We start from the raw sequence: 6,262 nt of genomic DNA on the forward strand, positions 1-6,262 counted from the left end.
TAAAGAGTTGATTACATAAAGCATGTTAGAAGAAGATCAAGTCATCAAGAACTGAAAAGGCAAAATATCATTAATGTAATATATATTTTAGCTGGATATACCAATGTCTGTATTAAAGAAGGAAAAGGGGCTAAGAGACCTATCACTGCAGGACTCAATTCAAATCCTAAAGACATCATGTTATCAAAATATATCTTCCAACAACTTATTGAGCTATAGATGTATTGACGAGCCTGATATTGATATTGTTTCTTCAGCTGAAATTGTCCGTTAACAGACTGCTTCGTATTCCCAATAACAAATATACAGATAATAAGTATCACGTTTTAAGACAAATAAGAAGTATTCTACATAATAGCTACAACCTCGATCCAATCCTTAGAGATAGACTGATAGATGATCAACTGTCCCTATCCTTTGTCAATTAGAATCAAACAAGAACTTGAGTTAAATATTCTAACAAAATCTAGTAGCAATTAGTATATCCTGTTTGTTTAAATGTTAAGATTCAATTTGGTGATCAAAACAAAATGGGTTTTTATAGGCGCACACAAAAGATTACTCTCCTTAGCGACCCTACAAACTAGAGAAATAAAGGCGCACACAAAAACTAGAGATATCCATATATGCATGAAAAAGTTACTACATTAATAAATAGAAAAATTTAATTTTAGTTTCAACAGAGGACCGGAAGGCCAAAGGCAACAATAGAGACTCGGAGACCAAGACTTTGTTAGCTTTCCTTCCAAATATAATGGTAGATGAGCTCTACAACATAAAAATTTAGAGAATTCTTTATTAATTTCATATGTATAAGCACCAAGTGTTCTTCTTAACTGTTGTTTTACATTTTAAAGCATCCCAGATTCATAAGGAACAATGAATACAAATCAGTAACTGAAAACTAGATACCAAAAAGGGGAAAAAGAATCTCAAACTACATCACTAATACCTCTGAAATTCACCACTCTCATGTAAAATCAGATCCCATCAAGCATTGTGAATAGAACTTAGAAAATCCATAATGAACAGTAAATAGAGCAAGAAGTCCATCACAAAAAATGAATAGAATCTACACTGATAGTGAATGAATAAAGTAAAAAAATTACCAGAAGACCAGATCTGAGAGATCGTACCTCGATTTTCTTTTAGTTCGAGGCCAACAAAAATCAATTTTTTCTTAATTTACTAATGTGTGGCTTACCCTCTTTATTTATTTATTTGTTGCATCTCTGAATGTTCTTTCACGGTAGATAATCAGAGTGATGAGTTGGGTAACCAGGGATTGTGGTCGGGTTGGTGAGATAGCAATTAGTTGGGCAGCGGCGTCTGAGCAGTACGATGGAAGACCTTTCAAAAACCTTTCCCTGAAATTATCTTTAGTTCGTGATTTACATTTGGAGGGAATATATGAATTTTATTGGAAAATATTGGTGGGAAAGAAGATAAAACATTAACTTCAATTAGTGATTATTAGGGGCCATTCTTTTTAATTGCCAGCAAGAAGGTAGTTTCTCCTAGCTAATGTGCATTTGTCGGTAATATCCCTTCGTCAATAATAAATTAGTGACAATTAATTAATTGCCACTAAATGATTGCCGTTAAAATGACTTTTTGTTGTAGTGTTAGATCATTGAATATTGTTATCATTGCTCATATTCATTACTATCCGGATAAAATATACTAGTTATCATGTCTTAATATCGGTAACTTTATCTTTTGGATATTATTTTTAATTAAGATTAATTTTTCTTTATATAAATCTAATTGGTTGAACCAAGACCTATATTTTTGTTCAAACATACGCAGTCCTTACTCCTATCTTGTAAAGATAGAGAGGTTGTTTTGGAATACCCTCGGCTCAATAAAGTATTATTTATATCCACATAAAAGAAAATTAACCCTGCGTACATAGTACAATTTTTCGATGAAAGGGGTTTGGATTCTACCCTAAATTTGCCCCTGTTTATTAGTTATTGGTCATGTAATACGTGGCAATTAGTCTATAGTCTATACACGATCTGGTGTAATAAATAAAATGGTTTTTAATTTTGTGCGTGTACCGGAGAACAATAGCAAATATCTTATGGAATAATCGAAGTATATGCAAACTAACTTGATACCACATAAAAAGATATTCTTCAAAGTTATACATTATGACATAAGCACTATACACGCTACATTTTTGGCTCTACACATAAACTGTATCACTTGTCACTTAGCCAAGTGTCATGACCCACCACATCATCATGCCATGTAGGTGCCACTTGGTATATATTTTTGCCATATGGAAAGCTTACATAGGAAAGAGGCTAGAACTTGTCGGAAAGTTCTAGAGAAATCTAAAGGTTTCCCTAGGAAGACCCTAGAACCCAATAGAATTGTTAGGGAAGTCCTTAGAAGATTCTAGCTATGTAGAATATTCTAGAGAAATGACTTACTTGTAAATATTAAGGACTTGTGTAACAATTAATATTTACACACTAGCCCCTACAAGACTAGTATATAAAGGGGCCATTCATTTGTAAAATCACCAAGCAAAACAATCAAGTTCTCTCTAGTACAAAAGCTTCATTTGACAATTCTCTTGTGTTCGATCATTCTCTTAGCGATCTTGAGTGTAGTAAGGCTGACTTGGCATAGCAAGAACGTGAGCAAGTTGTGCAAGATCGTGAGCGAGTTGTCAAGTGACGCACATGCGCTTAGTTCAAGACTAAGAACGTGACAATGTGGTATCAGACCAAAGGTTATGGCTAAGAGAATGTTAGAAAGAATACAAGAGGTTGCTAGAAGGAAGTTTTGTAGGAAACCATGACCGAAATTACCAAGGGCTTGGTACTTGTAGAAGGGATCAGCGTGAAGGTCCCTAAGCGAAAGCAATATAGTGGTGCACGGGATGCACACGAGGCGGTAGACTTACTTTGGAGGATGGATAAGTACTTTGAGGTAGTCAAGGAGGATGATGAAGTTGTTAAGGTACGCAACACCTCAATGTACTTGACCGATGCTGTCGTGCTGAGGTGGCGTCAGAAGTGTGCCAACAATGAAATAGGGCTATGCAAGATTGAGTCATGGGAGCAGTTCAAGAAGGAGTTGAAAAAGCAATTCTACCCGATGAATGTGGTGTACGAGGCTAGGCGGAAGCTAAGGAAGCTTCGACAAACGACCATAATTTGGGAGTATGTGCGCGAGTTCACTACTTAAATGCTGCAAATTCCGTCATTATCCGAGGAAGATTCCCTCTTCTACTTCATGGATGAGTTACAAAATTGGATAAAGCGAGAGTTAAGAAGACATCAAGTAGCCGACATGGACGAGGACATAGGGGTAGCCGAGTCGCTCGATGAATTTAAGATGGAGCCTGTCAAGTTCAAAAAAGGCAACGCCGAAAGGGGTGGGGGAGATCATGACAAGGACAACGGAGAAAGGCATAGCCGAGGTATACAAGGGTGATGGCAAGGGGCCATCCCATAACGGACAGGGGTCCAAGAAAAGCGGTAAGGGTCCGAAAAACTATAGCTAGTACGTGCCTAAGAGAGGGTGCTAATTCTGCAAAGGATCACATCAGGCAAGTGAATGCCCAAAGTTGGGGAAACTTGTAGCAATGATCGAAAACATTGCTCAGGCATATAAGGGTGTCATATGAGGGACCACCTCCATTGGGGGGATGCGCTTGGAATCTAAGCTGAACGTAGAAGATTCCAAAGCGTATCTTAGCACCATGCAAATGGAGCATGATGGCAGCAAGAAAAGTTGGGCGGACATAGTTGAAGAGGATGGCGAGTTACAAAGTGATAGCATGCTATCAGACTTAGACAATACACCGAGCAGAAGGGTCAAGTTTGCTGGCAAGGCTGTGACCACAGAGGGCAGTCAAATAGGGAGTGCACGCATAGACCCGATGCTTGAGAAGTTTCTAGACTTAGTTGAGTCATGAGGAGATTCAGGCCATGAGCAAGGAGAGGCATCTGATGGGCGGAGGATTGAGGCCATCAATTCTAGCTGTCCAAAGTACAAACGACGTAAGAAGAAATGTGACCGGTACCTTGTGAATTGGGAAGGCGAACCGCTCCATAGAGCATCATGGCTAATGGACAAAGATCTCTGGCGATGCCAAGGCGAGGTGCACATGTACGCGTTGATGCTTTGTGCCGAGGGCGGCAAAAAATTAGGTGGGGGAAAGTGTCATGGCCTGCCATATTATCATGCCACGTAGGTGCCACTTGGCATATATTTTTGCCATATGGAAAGCTTACATAGGAAAGAGGCTAGAACTTGTAGGAAAGTTCTAGAGAAATATAGAGGTTTCCCTGGGAAGACCCTAGAACCCTATAAAATTGTTAGGAAAGCCCTTAGAAGATTCTAGCTATGTAGAATATTCTAGAGAAAGGACTTACTTGTAAATATTAAGGACTTGTGTAACAATTAATATTTACACACTAGCTCCTACAAGACTAGTATATAAAAGGGCCATTCATTTGTAAAATCACCAAGCAAAACGATCAAGTTCTCTCTAGTAGAAAAGTTTCATTTGACAATTCTCTTGTGTTCTAACATTCTCTTAGCGATGTTGAGTGTAGTAAGACTGACTTGGCATAGCAAGAACGTGAGCAAAGATCATGAGTGAGTTGTCAAGTGTTGTACGTGTGCTTAGTTCAAGACTAAAGACGTGACACAAGTGACCAATACTTCTTATCTTTTTTTTTTTTTTTTTTTTAGTCAAATAGCTTTCTCTTCTAGAATTTAGTTGGGCTCTATCCATCCCCCCCCCCCCCCGATCTTATCACGCTTAAAGATCAAATTCTTGTTGTCACTAGACTTTGCAGCATAATCACCAGTGATAACTTTACCAACCCAAAACTCTCTTTCTAAAGCTCCACTTGAAAAGCAACATCAGCAAAAAACAAACAAAAATAGTTGTGTTGCCACTGTCCTTCTAAGTGCTCCCAACTGTAGGAAAGGCCTGAACTTGTTGCTATGGAATAACCTGGTCAACGCACTCCTAACTAATCAATTATGTTAGGGTGACACCTGAATCATGATGTTTCTTCTCAGACTTTATAGTCAGTTGTGTAAGATAGGTCATAGAAGTGCTCTATGTTTTCATAATAATTCTTGTATGTTATTTACAAGGTATCTTAGCACTTGAAAAAGAGACTAATAATCGTGGAATGCCTCAAGTAGCAGATTTCATGCATTTTGGCTTTGAATATCTCATATGCTAGGTCGTGTTAATACGATCTTTTAGATAATACTAATTGCTAAATGCATTTCGATACCTTCCAATTATCTTGTTACTCTTTTGCATACCATATGTTATGGCTCTATGTGTCATTGTCATTAATCGTTTTATTTAAGACAAAAATGATATTTTTGGAAGTTATATCTTGTTACATGAAACAAGTATGCAAGTATGCTTCTATGCTATTAAATTCTCCTAACGACTTTACAATTAGGATGTCTTTGGATACAAATTAAAATCTATAAATTGTAGGGACATAAAATAAAATGAGATTTGGTCTTCTTTTCACTAGGAAATAGAATTATTATAACACTCTAAATATTAGATTAACTTGTAAAATGTACAAATACTATGAATATAAAATAAACTGGTATTTGGTGTTCCTTTCACTGGGAAATAGAATTGTTGTTGTTGGGGTTTCAACTGAGGTGTGAATGGAAAATAAAGAGTTATTTCCCCAAAAGACATCACTAGAAAAAATACATTTTCTTTCGACCCATTTGCTGGCTATAAAGAGAGAGGCATTGCCTCATTTTTCAATACACCAAAATCTGTTAGTTTTTCAAAAGGTAAGAGAGAGGCATTCTCTTACCTTTTCTGCATATATGCAAGAAAATAATGTCAAGTGTTCAATGTGTTCACACTTGCTGCCGTTCGTTGAGTTTGCTTAAATCTGTTAGTTTGATTGTTAGTATTACAGAATAGTTGTTTCATTCTATATTGGGAGGAATTAATTCAACAATCATGGAAAACAGTGAGGAAATTAAATTCCTAAAGGAAACAACATTTTCTATTGGGCTCGGAACCTTTTAAAATATGTTTCTATTTTGTTCATCTAACGTTTTTTCTGTTTCTGATTGTGAACACAGTTTTACTAATAGGTATTACAATCTAAATATTAAATTAACTTGTAAAATATACAAACACTATGAATATAAAATAAAATAGGATTTGATGTTCTTCACTAGGAATAGGAAATGAAATTATTGTCACAGCCTAAATGTCAAATTAATTGGTCAA

Source organism: Nicotiana sylvestris, chromosome 9, assembly GCF_000393655.2.
Source record: "Nicotiana sylvestris chromosome 9, ASM39365v2, whole genome shotgun sequence".
Taxonomy (NCBI): Eukaryota; Viridiplantae; Streptophyta; class Magnoliopsida; order Solanales; family Solanaceae; genus Nicotiana; species Nicotiana sylvestris.